The following is a 21,371-nucleotide window of genomic DNA, read 5'->3' as shown; positions in this document are numbered from 1 at the left end:
GTCAAGCTCACAGACATCTGCTTTTGGAAGATCGGCAAACATTCAAACTCACAGTGAAATTTGATCATTGGTGTCTGAACGCCATGCCTAACCACACTGTGTGTTACCCAAGTGTCAGTGCTTGCACAGACACCATCACATTCCCAGTAGCCCACATTAAAGATTATGAATCTTTTAAAACACTCCTGCAAACTGCCATTAAGTATGGTGCAGGATTTGATAGTGTGATAAATGTGTTCAATAGTTGTTGGCAAGAGCATGGTTCTGTGTTGTGTTTCACTTGTGCTTGTTCTTTATGTTTTCTATTCTTTAGTGAAACAAACAAAATGTTCCAGAATCATTTTATACTGCAGCTATTTATGCCACCTTGGTATAATGTGAGTGAGCAAAATAAACACATAAGTATCTATTTACTGTGCTTTATTTGTGATCAGTTAAACGTGCATACTGGTTTTAGAATAAGCACATGAGATGTGCATCAAGTATATCAATCAAACTTCATCCAAAAAATGAGGCCAGTTGAAGGACATGCATATAGATGTCCCGTCCAAAAGAAGAGGACTCGACGGTGGGGTTTACTTGCTGCACTGCAGCAAGACCTTCAGCTGACAAGGGGCACGGCATCTCTGCTACAGTGACCCCATGCTCTGGATCAGGTTCCTCATCATGCAAGTGTCCTGCTTGCAGGATCTGAGATGGACCAAACACATACATTAATTACGAATATAGCCATTGCCTCGTTTATACACATACTGTAGACGATCTAATGTTAATATTTATTAATTTAGGTTCGAGTGATATAGCAAATTAATGAATACCATACTTTAAATTGCATTTCTTTGTTCTTGTGCTAAATGTATAGTACACACAGTACCTCCTGCAGATCTGGCTCTGGCACAGGTACTTGTAGCGTTCCAATCCTCCAAAGCTGATTCGGGGACAAGTTTCCCTCTGTGCTTAAGGGGTGGTAATTCCAGGTCTCCACAAAATTTTGCAGATCTTGTTGTAGACGGGGAATGAAGACGTACCCCACACAGAAGAGGTGAACCGCATTTGAAAGGTCAATGAAGCCATCTTCCTCTAAGATGTGAAGCAAGTTGTAGTACTGAGATGTTACAGCATTCCAAACATCTCTCCAAAGGCGTTCCACTCTGGAAGCAAATTACATGATGAAGTGGCTACATTTGATATTCATGTTTTATATAATGTAAACATTTATAGTAATACATACAATTTTTACCTTTGGTTGTGGACACTTTTGCCAGCAATAAAGCTGCCACGACCGGTTCCTCTCACAGTAAACATGCATCTCGCATGTGACACGATATCCCATAGCCAGTAGAGACCCTTTTACAAGCCGATATCCTGCATCAGGCATTCTGGCTTTGATAGATCTCACCTTTTGATCAAGTACAATGTCTGATATATCAGAGTAGGTGTTTCTGACTGAGAGATTATGCTCCCTCATCCTCCTGTAAAGTGTGGATCTTGAAATGCCATGGGCAGTAGCCAGAGTGGTCATTGGTAGGTTCATGCTGAGAAGATTTTCAAGGACTTGGGTATTAATGCTAAATTTTGGTCGACCCACAGTACCATTCCATTCAACTACAGCTACACTGTCAAGTAATGGAGCAACAGTGCTGTTTGAAATGTGAGACTTGATCACTTCACTTAGATTTTGTAAACCATCTACTACACACTGAGGAATATCCATCGAAGAAACTGCAATTCCTGAGAGATAACCATGTGCAGGTAATCAAAATCAATTGGCTCCCTTGTGATTACTGCAGAAAGCCGATCCCTGACCCTGCATAAAAGCCGCCTGCTAATGGATTCCTGTAAGAGGGAATTTAGCAAAATAGAAATTTATTAGAGCAGTGGTATCAAAACATGTTTATATGTGTATATACAGATGAATTACATTTTGAGGAGAGAGGTCAACATACCTGAACAAAAGCTATTTGTGGAAGAGGTTCCATTCTGTAGAAAAGGGAATTATGACCACACTGGATTATTATAAATACACAGACCATATAGTCATATCGTATAACAAGAAAAGCCAGTCATTGCCAACAAACTAAACAATGGAATGATTTAACAAATATACAGAACCCCTCCATAACACACAGACATGTTTAAATGTAAGTTGAATGCGTTTTGTGTCACTATTTTACTCTCTGGAGCTTATTATAAAGGCACAAGTGGTACAATTTTGTTAATTATCAAGTATCAAATGATACAAGCCTTTGTATGGGGTCAACTGATAATGTTACTTACAATAGTGTTGAATATTTTGGGTACCTTTTACTGTTACATGATTCGTACTTGTTAGCACACACAAGAACCTATGAATAAAAATAATAGAGTTGTAGCACATGCATGTTAATTTCCATGCGAGGCATATATGTGATCTAAAATACACTGATTTAAAGTATTTTCCCAGAGCCTGCGTTCATAATTGCCAATTTATCTACTATCATGTATGTGTGTGTACTGCACAGCTTCCGCGACAAGGTGGTGCGTTTGAACAAATAAGGGACGTTTCAAGCAGAGGTGGCAGAAGTAGTAGAAGGTTTCTTCGGTGTCTGACCAGTGTAGTCATAAGACGCATGTCGTTTTTAGATACAGTGTCGTCATCTGTACCTACCTCGGTCAGAGAGAACCAAGCTCATAGGATTTGTTTTAAATTGTGTCATACATGTGTAGCTAACCTTAGCTAACATAGATGCCTCAGGTGCATGTAACGTTCGCCCACAGTGGGGCTACATGTCAACACAGCAGCCCTCCATGTCGTTCTTACAAAGAGACTCCACGACACGAACAACATGAGAAGAAAGTGAAGTGCTGCTATATTTACAATAATTTTGACAAAACAGAGCAGTCAACTTACCTCCATGTCACGTAACCTCCCGTTTGTGTAGATGATGCAGATACGAGACGCAAGTCAAACGGACCAATAGAAACTCCTGATACATTCAGCAGCGTATGCCCCGCCCACTACACCCAACTCAGCTTTTGGCTTCAAAACTTTTGACTTCAAAACTTTTGGTTCCAAAGCTTTTGGCTTCAAAACTTTGAGTTTCAAAACTTTGAGTTTCAAAACTTTTAGTTTCAAAACTTTTAGTTTCAAAACTTTTGGATTCAAAACTTTTGGATTCAAAACCAAAGCTTTTATTTTTTTAACAAATAAATTATTCTCAGTTTATATATTTGCTTTTAAAACTTTTTTTTTTGCTTTTGAAACTTTTTTTTTTGCTTTTAAAACTTTTATTTTTGCTTTTGAAACTTTCTTTTGCTTTTGAAACTTTTTTTTGCTTTTGAAAAATAAAGACACAAATCTACCTTCATATAGACCCACCATGAAGTAGTTATACTGCACATGAGCTTTCTTACTTAAAGGCACCATAGGCTCGCTGCTTCCCCTAGTTTCCGGTCTTGATGCTAAGCTAAGCTAGCCTCCTGCTCAGGGTCGGCTTCGTACAGATGGCGGTATCAATCTTCTCATCTCAACTTTAACTTTCTGAAATGTCGTAAGGACAGATCTGAAACTCTTTCACTGATCGCTGTCCCTGTTGATGTTAAAAAGTAGTGATGGCAACTGATGGCAGCCAAAATGGTTGCAAATGGCAACCTGGCAAACCTTACTGTCGGGCCCTTGTAGGTGATGTGAAACACTGGTCATGTCAACAGGATGACCAGGATACTGGTGTGAAATATCTTGATGGACAAAGCATAAATACCCGAATCACAGCCTTCTCACTGAGAAGTAAAACTCTTGAGCTGAGCTTGTCTTTAATCTTCGACATGAATTCTGAACCCTTTTTCTTTTCCATCGCGCCCATTATTTCCTCATCTGACGATACTTCACGAGAGCGGTCCGTCAGCGGTGCGGCCGCCCGGCCTTCAAAATAAAATACAACGCTAGAACCCTTCCGGACCACCGCTGGCCCTTCAGAGCGCGTTTCCGTTAACCTGTCTGCGTGCACGCGTGCGAGTGAACGCACCGTGTTCTGTGTGAGATTGTGCGTGTGTGTGTGTGTGTGTGTGTGTGTGTGTGTGTGTGTGTGTGTGTGTGTGTGTGTGTGTGTGTGTGTGTGTGTGTGTGTGTGTGTGTGTGTGTGTGTGTGTGTGTGTGTGTGTGTGTGTGCGTGTGCGATCTCCTACCTTGTCCTGAAACATTAGACGCCTGTGGAATGTCGACGGGCTTCGGAAAGAAAGAAGAAATCAAAGCTGTAAAACTGTTTCCAGCCAAAAACTATTCCAAATCCATTGACTTCAATCCTTCATTGACTCTTTTTGTTCATATATATTCTACTCCCTCCTCGTCATGCTGCATTTTAGCATCACGCTAAAATGCGTGCTCATTTTATTGGTCTTTCTTTTCCTGCGTTCGCGCCGTCGTCCTCGTTGCATTTCTTTGAATTAAAGTTCAGTTTATGTGTCGCTCCTGAAGCCGGGGCTCATAGCGGCGCAGTCAAAGTTAAATCGGTGTGTAGACTCCATGTTTGGTTCAGAATGATGAAGAGGACCAATCGAACGACTGGGAGGCCAGCCAGCTTCATGATGTAATATCCTGTTGGGTTTAAATCCCTTTATTTGAATGCTCTCCATCTTTTCTTCCCTGCTTTGCATCCTTGAGTTAATGCCACACACACACACACACACACACACACACACACAGTCTCATATCCTTTCACTCACCTCTGTAAATGCGAGCAGGAAAAGATGGTTGAGACGTCAGAGAGGAAACGGCCAAAACATTATTCCACCTGCACATAAGAATGGTTGTGTTTTTGTTACCTTAGAACGAGACGTTTAAATCTAAATATCACAGAGCAGGCCGCAATGTTTCTACAGTAGCCCAGAAGGGACAAACCAACCACCAGCTCTAGATAGTTTTTGTGACCGTAGTTCTCCAACACACTTTGCACACTTTGCAGTTTTCTGATGGTTGCAGTCTGCAGCCTCACCACTAGATACCGCCAAATCCTACGAACTGGCCCTTTAAATAACTGCTCATCAGAGGTGGAAGAAGTACTCCTATCTTCAGTATTAGTACTGAGTAGAAATACCCTGTTAATAATAGAAGTCCTGCATACAACATGTGTACGTAAGTAAGGACAAAAGTATTTGTACCATAATGTACTTTAAGTACGAACTGTAAAACACAAGTGGCTTTTATTGTGAAGCACTCACAGGAAATGTATTTGTTTGTCATAAGTTTAAGTTTGAAATATCCCAGAGAGTAATGGAACAAGAAGAGATTGAAGGCTTATCGCTAAACAGTAGAAGTACAAATATGTTGCTATAAGATAAATAAAGAAAATATGACAATCTGGCTTCTTTACAACAGAACAGTGGATGTAACTAAGTTATACGTGTGTGTGTGTGTGTGTGTGTGTGTGTGTGTGTGTGTGAGAGCATGCATTGTGCAAGTGTGTGACTATCGAAGTGTGATTACGAAGGTGTGTCGACCATTTCATGTACAGCAGCAGTTACATTACAAGGACCATTGTGGCTTTGAAACCGCCGACTGTGAGTGTTATGACTCTAACACATGTGGCTCTCTCACACACACACACACACACACACACACACACACACACACACACAGGATGTTTCACTTTATTAATTTAAGGTTTTATGGTAGATGTAGACTGTAATCATGCAGCCATTGGTACAGTAATTGTGTGTGTGTGTGTGTGTTACCATTTCTGCGCTTGACTTCAGTGACCACACTTACACACACACACACTTACACACACACACACACACACACACCTCTCCTGCTGTTTTTAGGAGCCATGGTTTTGATCGAAGCCTCTCACTGGTTGTTGGCACATGTCCAGCAGCCAATCACAGGCCTCTGCCAATTAGAGAGCCGTGTGTGTGTGTGTGTGTGTGTGTTTAATATCATACATGCAATTTGTACTTTGAAGTTTTCATGTTCTAATGAAACTCCAGTTTTTAATACATTTTTGTGTTCGAGTGTGTGTAACTTTCACTGATCAGCTGCACATTTCACCCGCTGTGATAAGAGCACCGAGCGCTGCCGAGTCGGAATGTGAGGCTGTTACAGGAGAGTGTGTGTGTGTGTGTGTGTGCGCGAGTGTGTTCTTCCTCCCACTCCCTCCAGTTGATTTAGTGTTACCCTCCTGGTGGTGTGTGTGTTTTTAAAGCAGCTCCACTGTAGAAACAGAGATTAGCTGACTAATAAGGGGAGTCTGGTGTGTGTCTGTCAGTGTGTGTGTGTGTGTGTGTGTGTGGGCGGTTGAGACGTCAAACGTCTACCTCAGCATATTAGGAGTAATCGGTCAAACCTTAAATTCAGACTTGTATTTCTGCCGATACTTGCCACTCGTAATACCGTCTCGTTTCAGCGCCTCTGTTGTTGATGTTGCTCATTTCGTCTCTTTTAGTTTGCAGTCTTTTCATTGGCTCCTGACAAACAGCTGCCACTACAAATACGAACACATATTGGGCATCTAGCCGTCGTCAACGTTACGCTCTGCGCTAGGACTGCCACTTGTGCCATCGCTACTCAGCAGAGACGTCCGGTCGGTGCATACACTCGTACTCGCCGATACCCGACTGGAGTAACATTATGCCAAACAACCCCACGCTTCTGTAGACCCAGGCTCACTGGAGGGAAGGGAGGCACGGGAGGACCAGGACCAGGACCAGGACCAGGGCCAGGACCAGGACCAGGACCAGGACTGAGAGGGACAGACCGTCGGACCCTGCTCCAGGAAAATGAGAGGTTTTCTAAAGGGACTCTGAAACACTACCACTTCTGTCCACCAGGACCGCCAAAATCAACACAAAATGAAAGTTTCAATGTAGCTTCAAGACAAAAAAGTAGACACACACACTCACACACACACTCTGCCTGCTAAAGACCATTTGTACAAAAGGGGAGGAAAGAATAAATCAATGTTTTCAGTAGCTGGAAAGTTATCAACTCCTTAGTTGGAGGGCTATACACACACACCAGTCTAGACCCCCCCCCCCCCCACACACACACACACACACAGCAAGTCTCGTTCCAGTACCAACACAAATAACAAGGCAGAAAAAAAATCATCTTGGTAAAGTGTAGCACAGACTGCCAAGGCCACGGTCCTCCCTTTTTATCACAATAAATCACAGCAAACAGTTGGAAGTGTGTGTGTGTGTGTGTGTGTGTGTGTGTGTGTGTGTGTGTGTGTGTGTGTGTGTGTGTGTGTGTGTGTGTGTGTGTGTGTGTGTGTGTGTGTGTGTGTGTGTGTGTGTGTGTGTGAGTGTGTGTGTGTGTGTATATATGTGGGCGGCTGTCTCAGCACTGCCTTTGTTTTCCAGCACACTTAAAAAGGTCATAGCCCTCGGGAGTCATTATATCACCCCTGATATTAATGCTCATAAGCTGACTATATTACTGTGTGTGTGTGTGTGTGTGCGCCATGTGTTTCTACTAATACAATTTGTCTGAAAAGTACAGTTCATGACTGAAGTGAGTGCTTGTGTGTTTTTTCCATGTTCGTTTAGTTTGAGATTACACAAGCTGACCTCTTGTCTCCGCAGCAGTGACTGTGTGTGTTCATTAGGAATTACTGGATTGAGTCATGCAGTTATTCAGAGTGCTTTTAGTGTTTTAAAATGAATAAATACCGCGTGTGTGTGTGTGTGTGTGTGTGGATACACCCTTGAATCCAAATCATAAGTCAGAGCAGCTTTGCTGTAATGGCTTCGCTGCTGCTTTAAGCATTACAGTCGTATTTAAAGCTGCTCTAATCAATAGTTTTATGTCGTTAATAGATCGAAAGTGAAGTATCAGAGATTACGACCCACATCTGCTTTTCTTTTCTTCATGTCTCACTCTTTTTACTTTGCCATCCTCTGAATACAAAACACTTGCTCATGTGAACTCCTTTGTTTGAAGATAAACATTTCATGAATTTGTGGCCAAATCCGTTCTGCTTCTGATGTTCGTTGGGATAAAGGATTCACTGGATTTTTGCAGGCGGTAATCTAATGAAATTGAGGTTCGTCCGAATATTTCGTCCTCTGCAGAAATGTCCCGCAGGGGTCTGCAAGCATTCATAAACCAAACCACAGAATCAGTTTTTATATTGGGAATGCGCTGTACCCGGCATTAACCCATCATGTGTCCACAACAAGCAGAGTTTTGACCCCTGCGCAGCGGGTTGGTGCACCTGAGATCTGCCTGAAAGACACCGAGAAGTTAGTCCAGGATGAAACCGACAAGCTTTCAGGTCGAAGACGTCGTCTCCCACCGCCGGGTGAAACGACCCCTTCAGGCGACGTAAGTGGAAGACCAGGGCTTTCATTATATTTAAGTTCTGTTTTTATAGCCCGCTTTGCTACGATACAGGCTTTTCTCCACAGTGAGTGAATGGGAGCCATATGGAAAACACGGCACTGTACCTGAGCTGCTGTTATATCACACAGACGGGGTATTGTACTGTAAGGAAGGAAAGAAAGAAAGAAGGAAGGTGGGATGAAAACAGAATGTAGTGAAGGAAGAGAGGAAATAATGAGAAGAGAGGAAATAATGGGGAAAAAAGGGAGCGGAATTTGAAAGAAGGTGGGAGGGGAGGAAACGAGGAGAGAGTGGACGGTGAGAGGAAGAATATGGTTGACGGGTCAAAGGATTGTCCACATTGAGGCTGCATCACGTTGTCCTGTTTCACACTTAAGATCTTCCGACACACACTCAGCGCGCGGTGACACAAACGGATCACATGTACACACAATCACACGCATGGTGCATCCATGTTTCCCAATGCACGCACTCGATTGGTGCTCGCTGAGACATGCTGGCGGGTGTTGAACGTAGCTTTGGATGCACACTCGTGCATTCAGAGCTGGAATTCTTGTGAAAAGCCATGTGAATTGAATCCAATATCCATAACGCATGCTGGACAGTGGCTTTGGTTGTTGATAGTGGATTGGAGTTTAGATGTTGCATGGAAATGCAGTTTCGGGTGTTTTTCCACCGTGACAAAGAAATTTTACAAGTATGCACACGGTACCAATGTTCATATTTAAACCCCCTATATCATATTAGATTATTATCACAAGAATATCAGCCCAGTTCCCTTGTCCCACATGCAGTCACCCTCTCGTGCTTCACTAACCGCCAGATGTGAGTGTGTGTGTCGAGGTCAGGAGAGCACGTCGGAGGGAAGAGGAGGCGGGAGGAGAGAACGAGGGGATGGAGGTATAATTTCACACCTGTCAGGTTCACGGCACCCAACAGCAGACGGATGATGTCGGGAGTTGGAGACAAAAAAGAGCTGAAAGGGGAGTGACTCTCAGGCTCTTTTCTCGCCACAGTAACTTTACAAGGTGTGAAAATGTTGTCAAAGCTGCTTTAAAACTGTAAAAGTCACTCGTATCCCTGCAGAATATGAACGCCACAAAACTGACATCAGTGAGACAGTTGAGTCTTCTGCAGTACGGACTAGTTCTAGATCCATAAGTTCCTCTTTGATCCAATTATCATGCAAAAGAAAGGAAACACTTCCTCCGTCTTTCATGTCCCGAAGAACACGTTTTATGACTGAAGCTCCGTCATAAATACGGCTTTCATTTTGTTGAAATAATAACAAAAAAGTAATCTCTAAACGCAGCTCAAAGGGATTATTCAAACAAAGTGAGCCTCCTTCAAATACGGAGCAAGATCGTCTTATTAAAACATTGGCACGCGAGATAAAGAAACAGTTCTCAAAGCAACGCGCTTTGAGCTAAATAACCCCGTTGAACAATATAAGACGCTAATCAGAAAAAGATTGAAATATAATTAGGAAAATCTATCAATAAGAGATTTCTCTCTTTTCTTCTTCTTCTTCTGTGATGAAAGCCGTGTGTTTCTGCGTCTTGCACCGGCGCTGAACTGTGTCTGTGCGTGATTACCAGAAGAGAGAAGAATGCGCTTCACTAACAACACACCAGCCCCGAGGACGATGCCTTCCCAGGCCGTAAAACACATTCTGGTGCTGCACACACACACACACACACACACACACACACACACACTCATTGAGACGGACTCCCCGCTGGCTTCGAACTCAACAGCTGTCGGAGTGTGAAACCTGATAAAAGCTGAAGAGGCTGAAGCGTCGGCCCGGCAGAGCGGTTTGGTCCAACTTTTTGATAATAAGGTGATACTTTTGAGGTCAGAGGTCAGAGTTAAGCCGCGGAGCAGCACCCCTGGAGCTGGAAGAGATTTAGTAACCTGCTCACGAATGCTTCGCCAATCAATATCTTTTTATACGGACACTAAATCAAAAGACGTGCGGGCGACGCGCAAGAGAGAAAGCCGCACTCTGCAGGAGGCGGCTGTCTTTAGCGGTTAAGCTCAAATAAGCCGACTGATCGTTAGCTGTACGCTAGTGAGTGAAGAGGAACATGCAGCAGCTAAAGAGCCTGCTGGGCTTCTCAGGAGACAACAGAGCTAAAAGGAGAGTCAATATTTGAATTAGAGATCTTTATTTCACATTTATCCTGTTCTCCAGTTGATGCAAACGCTAAACGTCCACCGTGTTTACCGTTTAGTCTTGATACATTCTGCATGAGGTGCATGTCCACAGCACGCTTTACTGCAGTGTCTCTCTGCTTTCTTTCACTCGACTGATGTGAAGCTACATTCATGGAAGAACTCGACACTTTATCTTGACTTTTCACGTTAAAAGTCTTGCTGAATTCCCTTTTCATGAGTTGGCTTTCAATGTGAAAAAACATCAGGAAGTGTTGACGGTCGCTTCAGTAGAGAAGGAACGACTGGAATTGAATAAAAACACTATTTCTGTTGAAATAAGTTGTAACGTCGCGTGAGCCGCGTTTATTATCTTGTGAAAATCGCTGACACCATCTTTAATTGATATCGACGCTCCAATTCCAGCCGTGCACCCTGGTCCTTACCAACACACCTGCCACTTTAGGAACCAGTTCAGTCTGAAGAGCTGAGCATAACATCATGGACATTAAGCCCAGCGATCTATAAATGTGACCGACATTTATTACTACGCCAACATGTGAATATTTTTATTGCATTATTAGAAGTGATACCCCATAAACGAGCAGCATAAAAGCCTGTCTCCTAAAGTGTGTTTATATCTGGTGACACCATGCGCCAGGACTCAAAGCGGCCATGTGTCACCTCGGGCGCCGCCGGGGCAGCGATGACCCGGAGAGAGGGAATTCATCAGCCGGGCTGAGTGGAGGGTCCGGGGGTCCGGGGGTCAGCTCCCGAGCCCGAGAGTCTGCTCTTATCATTCTGTGTTTGATATTTACGAGCCGGATTGATCGGAGAGAGACACACACACACACACACACACACACCGCAGGGGTCTTGATATACGAGGTTGCGGTCATATGCTCGCGGTTGCCGCCGGTGAAGATTGAATCGCAGACCACGATGATGTCATATCTGTCTGGCTTGATAGTGTGTGTGTGTGTGTGTGTGTGCTTTGTTTGAAAAGTTCTAAAAAACGAGCCGACCTCAGCTCTGCAGTAAATCTCCCCCACGAGAAGAGACGCCGTCGTATTTAATAATGGAAATCATGACGTGCCGTCCCCGTTTCTGAATCGGGGTTTCAGGGAAAATTAATGGAACGTTCAACATTTATTACCTTCTTTCTTTTAAATAAATTGGCACGAGTGAGGATACGGGGACAATGTTCAATATACTGCGGTCATAGGATGTTCGCTACGTCGGATGAATGATATCGGGAAGTTGGAGAAGTTTTTGGACCCGTGTGATTTGTGACGTAAATTTCAATTCATAGTTCGGCTGTAAAAATGCAATGGCTGTATCATGTTCTCCTGTTTGTGCCTCGGCGCTGAAGGCATTACGTTGTCGAGTCTAATCAACAGTGATGCTGACTTCACACCGATGCTTCCAGGCCCCTTGTTATGAGGGCTTCCTGCAGGTGGTCCGCCTGCTGCCGTCTTCCCCAGACGTCTAAATAGGAAGACGCTGAAAGACGTGACGGATTCCGCGCGGGGATGAAGGCCGCTCGAGATACCCAGAGGCCGATGTCACGGGGGCCGTTTGCAGGTATATTAGGGGGGTCAGGTGCGGTGGACAGATGCTTCATTGTCATCGCAGTCATCAGGACGTCACTCATCCTTTTTCTTTCTCTCATCCCTCTTTCATTTCTCACCTCGTCGATTATCCTGACAGAGAAGTCATTTGTTCTCCTTTTTGATCTCTGTGCTTTATTATCCGACACACAGACATGACGGAGGCAGTAATTACCCTTCTCTTCAGAGCAGTTGAACTTCAGCAGAGATTTCTGTCAGCGACTTGAACTTTCGCCTGGTGTTCGGCGCACATGTCAACCTGTTGTTCCAGCACAAGGAAAGCTCAGTGCCGCTTCGGTCCCTCGTCTCCGTGTAGTTTTGCCTTCAGTCATGCATCCGGGGGCGCAGAACCCACAGATGGATCAGTTTCCATGCTTGTATATGAATGTAATGTATTTGAAGCATATATATTGTAGGAGCAGTGTCCTAGATTACCACATAGTATTTGTGATCCAGTCAAATATGTACCTTTGATCTGCACCGGTTGTTTTTTAGCGGATGTAAGAACAGAGTTGCATCCTTCTGCTCTTCTTCACCAGTAAAGTGTGCTGATGTGGATCAACCTGCTTTGGTTTAGAGATGCCCTTAATTAGAAAATGTGGTTGTTTCAAAATAAAGCGCTCCGACAAAGTCGGAGAGCAGATGTTTCCGTCATTGACCACATCATGCGCCAACTATTCTGCTGTCGAGCTTCACAGCACCCCTCAGCCGGACCGCGTCCGTTTTTATCACGTTAATGAAGGTTTACTGTGATCAGCCACTGGAGGTTGTGTAGTCGCCTTCTGAGTCACCACTGCTTGCATCCTCTCCTTCCTCCTGCCTCCTTCCTCCTGCCTCCTTGCCGCCCTCCATCCCTGAGGGTCAGACGCTGGTTTTGTTTTTGTCCTTTTTTCTCTCCGCCCCTCTTTTCCATTCCATTCTCTCGCTCCGCGCAAATGCTTTATTGTGGTTTTTGGTGGAACTATTCCTCCTTTGGCAAATGACGGAATAAGCCCGTGGTAATTCCTCAGCGCTAACCACAGACATGCCCCCTCCGTTCTGTGTGTGTGTGTGTGTGTGTGTGTGTGTGTGTGTGTGTGTGTGTGTGTGTGTGTGTGTGTGTGTGTGTGTGTGTGTGTGTGTGTGTGTGTGTGTGTGTGTGTGTGTGTGTGTGTGTGTGTGTGCGACAGCATTAACAGCGCGTAGCACCACGAGGTCTGAGGTGGAACGACTTCATAACGACAACTGGATGACCGCGTTTACTTTTTCCTCATCTCCTCACTTAAGACGGTGCATATAATCACAGCTCCGTCAAAACAACCGGCTTTTATCCACAGTGGGGCGTCCCAGAGATCACCTGTCAATCAAACAGCATGCGTGGTACTCTGTCCTCTTTGGAGCTTCTTGCTGATGTCGTCTAATCGCTGTTCATGCCGACTGTCCCGGTTCTTACCGTCTTTACTTCAAATCAACAGAAAATATAAAACACGCTTCCTCAGTCGCAGATAAGAGAAACTCATGAAATCAGTTTTGGAAATACAATAAATATTAATGCCACGCGTAAACAAACAATACAAACACAGTGAAAGCCGTTGACTGGACTTGAATCCTATCTTGTAGGAGTCGGAGGTAAAGATGCTTCTCTCCTAAATGTGTTCATAGTGAAGCTGAAATCCACGTCAGGCCTGCAGGAATTGATTACACTTATAATTATAATAGATCCTTCACAGATATTTAAAAAGTACACGTGAAACCTGATGAAACAACAGAAAATAAATAAATGCACCTTTTGCTTCTGGTGATTTTAAATAACAATCTCTGATTGGATGAAGCCGGCCTTGTTTCAAAGATCATTACAGGGGACAAACTGTGTCCTGTTAATGAAGACACACACACACACACACACTCATCAGCCAGTCCTGTGTGTGACCCCGTGCCCTTAACATGTACGTGTAACAGGAATGCCTTGTAGCCGAGGTGCTGAGAGCTCGTGTGTGTGTGTGTGTGTGTGTGTGTGTGTGTGTGTAGGTGTGTGTGTGTGTGTGTGTGTGTGTGTGTGTGTGTGTTAAAGGTGTTGAAAGATCAGTCACAGGGTCCGACTGCACCCTCTCGTGCTAAACAATACCAGCTGAGGTACCAGGGTCAACTCGTGTCCACGCACACACACACACACACACACACACACACTAAAATACTTTCACAAAGCAGTTTAGGAAGTATGTTGTTCAGAGCTGAAAGAAATCTACAATTGTTAGTAAGAAGCCGAATGAGTCACTTGAGTTTCACAAAACTTTTACAAACATTTTCAAAGACATTTAAAAGCACGTTATTCGACGCACACGCTTGTTCCTGATCTGAAAATTGTATTTCCCGGTTTCTGAAGTGTCTTTTCCCACCTGCGAGCAATCTTGTTACTTATAAAATGAAGTCCTCGCGTGTCAAGCGAACGCTCGGGTGGAGGAAGTCCGGCATTTCCTCGAAGCTGCGAAGGTCTGGTGGAGTGATTGAGAGTATTTCACAGCGAGACGAGTGGAGGGTCCGTTTGATTCATGAATACTCAAACATGCTTGTCTTGGCACGCGAGAACGGTTTCAAAATACTCCAATAAAAGTAGAAAAACAGGACAAGTGGTCAGTTAGGGGGAGGAGGTCAGGTTCAGGTCAGGGTGAGGGTCAGCCACGCTTTGGTGATGGTTAGAGTTAAAGAAAGGGGGGAGGTTAACGTAGGTCATGTTGTGGTGAGGGATGGAGGTCTGTGTGTGTGATGTGACATCATTTGTCCACAGGATGACTGTGTGCGTGTGTGAGCGGGAGCGCCACCAACCTCGCTCAGCCAGTAAATCTGACAGAACATTTGTTTGGCCTCTGAACCGCGATCACCCCTCAGAGTCCTCTTTCTGTGTGTGTGTGTGTGTGTGTGTGTGTGTGTTTCATGAGGCCTGCTGAAGCCATCAGAGAGGAAGAGTAGGAATAAGGAGAGGGAAAGAGGCGAGATGCGTTGCAACAACAACAAAAGAGAAAGTTAGGAGATGAAAACCAAATAATAAAATGAGAGGAAAGTTTAAATATGTTTGACCCTCAGATTCAGACTCTACACGGCTCTCAACGTGGCGTCGGTTGAGCTGAAGGCTAGCAGCTAGCAGCTAGCAGCGCAAACAGCAACAGTGCCGACAAGCTAAAAGTGTGGGGGACAGCGTTCTTAGCTGTAGCCGCTGTTCGTAAGCTAGCCGGTACTCGCATGTACTTATATGCACCAAAAGCATGCGTGGCCAGCCGAGAGATGTCAACGAAACAAGGAGAAGATCACAAGACAGAGGTGGAGGATGATCTGAATGTCGTATAGAGAAGCTTTAAGTTCAGTCGACATGTTTTGCATTCATGTCGTCTGCGTTGGTTTTGCCCGATTTGAAGGAATTTGCACTTTTTGTGACCTTTCAAACACTTGGTTGACAGTAAACTTTAAAACTTTAAGTGTCCAGTTTTTCCTCCAAGCTCCTTCTTCTCCTCCGTCCCTCCTTCCCTCTGGTGATCGTCCACAGTAATGACCAGGACTCCCACAGCAGAAACACACTCCCCTGCACTCTTCACCCCTGGGCTTTTAGGCGGAGGAAGAAAAAAAAAAAGAAGAAGAAATTGCGAAGCGGGCCACGATGGGAGGAAAGTATGTGGAAGGAAATGAGAAAAGGAAAGTGCAAGACAAAAAGAACGGCAGTGGCGTTATTTTCCCCTGTGCACTCTTCACCTCCAGGATGGGAGAGGTGAAAAGGGCAGCGAGAGAGAGAGGGACGGGAATGAGGGAGTGAAGGCGGAAAAAAAAGAAAATATGAAGAGGGGAGAAACGAGAGCGACGAAAGGGAGAGAAGGGGGAGAGGAGCGTTAGGATGAACGGTTCCGGGAGGAAGGAGAGAGAGAGAGGGTGATGAGGGGGAAGAGAAGGGACGACGAGATGAAATAAACGGAGATTGAGTGAATGAATCAGAAAAATAACGAGGTTGAAGGCTTTTTGTATTCACAGCCCCGTGAACCCTCATCACTACATCAGGAACCCTCTCCACCACGCCGTGAACTCCCCACGAGCCCATCAAGGACGCACTTACGAGCGCCATTTAAACCATGATCTCTCAGGCAGGGCCCTCAACGCAGCACAAAGGCCCTCCTGGCAAACTTTTAAAGTTCCCGACTCCGGGCCTGACCTTTGACGGCACCCTCTGAAATGTCATAAATGCAGCGGCCGGGATGAGAAAAATAAGCCAGGTTTTCTCATTTCCTCAGAAATTGCCTCTTCAGAGTCATATAAGGTTTTTGCAAGATGCTAATGATTTGTTTTAGCAGTGGGGGGGCTCGATGGCAGCATGTTATAAGTGCCTCACGGGCCCCTCAAACGCGTCTTACGAGGGCCTTGTGAACTGCTCGTGAACCCCGGGTCTTTTCCCAGGCACCTTAAAGTAAACAACGCAGAGGCTCCTTCACCCCCAAGACGGTCGACTTAACAAGGCAGAGACATTAGCGCTGGCCAGGGCCTCCAATCCAGGAAGAACCTACCTGCCTTTAAAAAAGCAAAAAGACACGGTTGTTAGCAAATTAGGACGTTTATAATGACACTTAAACCAGGAAATCCTTTCAAAATAATTGTACAGGCTAATTTCCAGGGTTTGAGCATAGCGCTCTCCACCGTGGGCTCTTGGAACTTGTGTTTCCTGAGTTTCTGTGAGATATATTTGATCCTCCATGATGGCGCCAGATGTCTGTCCTGCATGCAGAGAACCTTATTAGTGTCTCCCGCTCTGACTGCTGCAGCGATTCTCCGCGTTACGGGCTAATTAGTTTGTCACAAGCACCCGCAAGCCGCCTCCTCTGGCTGCCATTCCGGTTTAATGCGCCCAGAGAGCCTTTTACGCGCATGTTGTCTTTGCAAACACACGAAGAGGGTGCGAAAGCCCGGAAAGAAAAGAGGATGTGAAGTCCATGTTAACGGTGTGGGAGACGTGACTTTTCCCACTGGTATACAGACGGGCTGTCAGGCGAGGGTCAGCGACGTACTGCAACACTCGTGTCTCGTGTGAGTCACCGAGCTAAAGGCCGAGCCCGGTGCCAGCGCTCTGTGCTGTGTCGCTATTAGAGAGCCGCTTGGAGTGAACACATCATTAAACCTCAATAAAAAGCCTTTATTCACCCTCACAATATTACAGCAACATGTGTGAAGCGAGTGTGTGTTGAGTTTTAAGTGAGTGTGTAGCTGTACGGTACACGAGATGGACGGACAGAGTTCACAAAGAGTGCTGTATTCCTCTCATAAAAGCCTTTGTATTTAGTCATATTCTCGGAATCGGCGGTTGGTCCAGTCATGTCAATGTAATGGAGCATGATGAGTTTTTGCTGTAGGCGCCAGAGAGGGGGAGAAAGAGAGAGCAAGAAGGGAGGAGAGAGAGAAACAGAGTGAAGGCCCAGTAACACCAGGAAGTGGTACAGCGAACTTCATCCATGCGCGGAATACAATGACTGAGCTGGCGAGCTAACTGCTAACGTGCTAGCCAGAAGGGACGAGAGGAAGAGATGATGGATGAATGGATGAATGAATGAATGACTGGCTTAGGGTTAGAGGTGTGAACTCGGGTCAAACTCAAGTCACTTTAACACCAATGACTTCACTTGGACTTGAGCCTTTTGACTTGCATGTTTAAAAGCTTCGCCCAAGCCCCACCATTAAATGCAGATTGCAAAACGTGTGTGTGTGTGTGTGTGTGTGTGTGTGTGTGTGCATACTAGAATGTACCTACTGTATGTTTTTTAAAAACATAGCCGTGCCCATTCATGTCACCACATCCAAGCTCCACATGATGAATTGAGTTCAAGTTAGAAGTCCCCACACTGCACTGAGATTCAGCTACACACACACACACACACACACACACTGGGCAACTATCTGCGTCACAGCCTGTACTGTAAGCTGGACTGGGAGTTGACCACAGCCTACGCAAAACGGCTGTCTGGGTCCAAACACACTCTTGCCCAGCCCGGTCCTGATCCGTGGTTTGCGGTGTCTCTTCGTAGCGGTCATCCCTCTTCAGCTCTGCTCGCTGACCGAAAGTTCACCTTCAACTCACTGCCTTCGAGGATCTCATGTGTTGTAAGAAGAAACATTGTTCAAGTTTCAGAAGTCGTCGTTTTCTCATAGACTTCTATACAACCAGAGGAGTCGCCCCCTGCTGGACATTAGAGAGAATGCAGCTTTATGGCACTTCTTCATTGGCTTCCCTTGTACCCAGGTTGCATTCTGGGTAAACCACACCAATCTGCTGCTCAGAGAGCTTCACATCTGTCACAGTTGCAGAGCGACAGCTGTGGTTTAAACCACCTCATCCAGGAGGCCCATCTCATCCAGGAGGCCCATCTCATCCAGGAGGCCCATCTCATCCAGGAGGCCCATCTCATCCAGGAGGCCCATCTCATCCAGGAGGCCCATCTCATCCAGGAGGCCCATCTCATCCAGTGGGCCCACTTCTGCTCGTCCCCCTCCCGCAGGACGTTGCGCATCGTCTCGCTGAGAGCAAGTTACTGCTGACCCAATCACACGGAGCTCTGCTGGCAGAACAAACACACGCATGCAAAACTGGCAAACGGCCTCTCTCTCTCGCTCTCGCTCTCGCTCGCTCGCTCGCTCGCTCTCTCTCTCTCTCTCTCTCTCTCTCTCTCGCTCTCGCTCTCGCTCTCGCTCTCGCTCTCGCTCTCGCTCTCGCTCGCTCTCTCTCTCTCTCGCTCTCTCTCTCTCTCTGTGACCCCCGAGGCAGTCCCAGTCATGTGGTTGTGGGAATGTCGCTGGGATTTGTGTTTGCAATAACGGGGATCAAATGGGAACATGTGGATAGAATTCCAAACCCGGGACAGAACACAGCGGCGCTTGTTTGGGCCTGTTTCGATGTCCCTGCTTTTTTACCAGTATTATTTTTACGGCGTTTTTGTTTATCATTAGGGGGAACGCAGCGAGGACGGCACAGGCCGAAGACGTGCGAGATCTGAGGCCCGAACACACCACGTCCTCTCCGCTAACCCCAGTGACTCCCAAAACACAGAAGGCCAAATGACTTCAATCTTTTTATGATTTTTATTGTCATGCTGCTAACCAGAAACTCACTTTTCACACGTCATCTGGTCGAGTTTTTAGAATATCTATGACCGCCGGTCTACCCGGCCATGCTTATTACTGTGAGGATATAATGGTACAACAGGAAACGAAAAAGAATAAAATTCATACGATTATTTTAAAAAAGTAAATAAAATGAATACATTTTGTAAATAATGTAGTAAAAATAAAGCAGTAAAAGGTCCTTAAAGAAGTGATTTATTTATGCTCACCTGTAATGATTTAAATACTGCTTCCTCTTTGAATGTCCTTTTGGCTTATTAGGTCATTTTAAAATCTTAACCGTCGTAAGTGGAATAATACGCACTGAAATATCACCTGGTTTCAATACAAGCAGTACAGTCGCCGGCCTCGTCCTGGTTCATAGGAACTTCCTCAGAGAGCGAGAGGACCGAGTAACAGATAACAGCTGTCTCTTTGTCAATGTTGTTGTCGGGCATCCTCCACTAATGAAGGGCAAACGATACAATATGTACAACGGTTCAGAACACGCGACATTGTGAGCTGTTGTGTGAGATGTTCGCAGTTCCACCAAAGGTGACATTCCCCAGTTGACGTCACAGATCGTTTCTTTTAAACTCTCGTATGAATTCAAATTCGTGCACCAGAATTTAGCTTTCCGTCTTCGTTCCTCTCCCGTTACTTTGGGTGCAGCGATCCGATACGGATATCCTTGTAACATTGTTGCAATAAATGACAATATATCAGTCATACGGGATATTTTACTGCAGAACAAGGAGTATTAATACATCAACGTTGAGGTACTTTTACTTCTGCTGCTTTTGTTTTGCTGCATATTTACTGTTTTCAACCTCAACATGAGGACATAGTTTTGTCCACACGAGTTTCACATCTTTACATCCGTCCGTGTAGTTTCATGTCGACCACATCAGGCCGACGCTAAACGCTCTATTCGCAGCATCTCGCTCGGAGGAAATCCCGCGTTCTCCGTACGTGAAATAAATGCACACGACAAAATAAGTTGAGCTGCAAACTGGAGCCCGGAGCGTCTCACGCTGCTGAATTATTCATAGCTGTCGATGTCACAGATCTCTGCACATCGCTTTGGACGATCATTTATCGCTTTCAGCTGACAACACTGGTGTGTTTTCACTCATTTCTTCATTTTTCGCATCGGTGTTGAGGTTAGTTCTGGTTTTTGTTCCTCGGCTCGTCCTCGCGTGACGGTGCTTGTTGCGTGTTCACTACTTGTCAGGCGGGGAGACGCTCACGACGACGCTCGTGCGTCACCAGATCTTTTATGCATGACACGGCGCTTGTGGAGGAAGCTGGTATTTCCTGTGTTTGTACGCACGCGGTCCCTGCTGTCCTTTTGCCCTCGTCCTTTTTAAATTTCCTGCATTTAGTGTCTGGATGCTTGTTTGGTTTTGGGATACAGGGCAGTTCTCATAAAGGACGATTCGTAAAGAATCCTTTAGGCGAGGTCACGGTGCTCAACTCTTCTCAAAAATCTTTTTGTGTATTTATTTTGTTTTAACATCTGTGACCTCGGTCAAGCCTCTCACTGCTCTGAAATGATTGACTTTATCATCGACTTCCAGTGTTTCCTGCGAGCACGCGACGTTTCTGAGCTGACAGTTTGCTCTCTTCAAGTTAAACACGTATAACGTGAAGGCTTTATTTCTGTCAATGGATTCCTCCTCCGGTCGAATTACACATAATCAGACGCACATAATTCACACAAACGCATGCAAAACGTGACTAGAGCAACACACAGGCACACAGATCCAGCCGAGTCTTTGTGCCAGTTTCTCCAGCGAGTCTTTCTGAGAGAAACCATATAAACAGTGTTTATTTTTCCCTCTCCGGCCTTTGATGGCCAACTGGATCCACATGGGCCTCGGCGACTCCGTTTAGCTGCCGGGATTCAAACACTTAAACTGTTTTCCACGCGGTCAGACGCACGAGGTCACCTGTTCCCCGCCCCGAGTCAAACCGCTTTACGAGGGACTGCTTCGCGTGCTCGGTCGCCGTCTCGTCCCTCGTCTTCAGAGCCGGCGGAGTCAAAGGTTCAGATCAGTTTTTTACTCGTTATTTACTCAGCTTTTTATGGCAAGCAGCAGCTTTTCATGTGGCTCCGTGTCCTGTGTTTGTTTTATTTTGCCTCCCCATATTTTCCCCAAATGTTTGGATCAGAAAACTTC

At 45.4% G+C, this 21,371-nt stretch overlaps 1 long non-coding RNA gene across 1 annotated transcript; it reads right to left on the bottom strand.

The window, feature by feature from the left end:
• Nucleotides 1-660: 660 nt before the first annotated feature.
• Nucleotides 661-2,081, bottom strand: LOC306796920. Its single transcript, XR_013773078.1, has 3 exons — nucleotides 1,947-2,081; nucleotides 1,241-1,836; nucleotides 661-1,151 (listed from the first exon to the last, which is right to left on the bottom strand). It is a non-coding gene; the product is annotated as an uncharacterized lncRNA (long non-coding RNA).
• Nucleotides 2,082-21,371: the final 19,290 nt, after the last annotated feature.

Source organism: Melanostigma gelatinosum, assembly GCF_949748355.1.
Source record: "Melanostigma gelatinosum genome assembly, chromosome: 23".
In the NCBI taxonomy this organism is placed as follows: Eukaryota; Metazoa; Chordata; class Actinopteri; order Perciformes; family Zoarcidae; genus Melanostigma; species Melanostigma gelatinosum.
The sequence above is the reverse complement of the archived record's forward strand: the minus strand, read 5'-3'. Positions and strand labels throughout refer to the sequence as shown.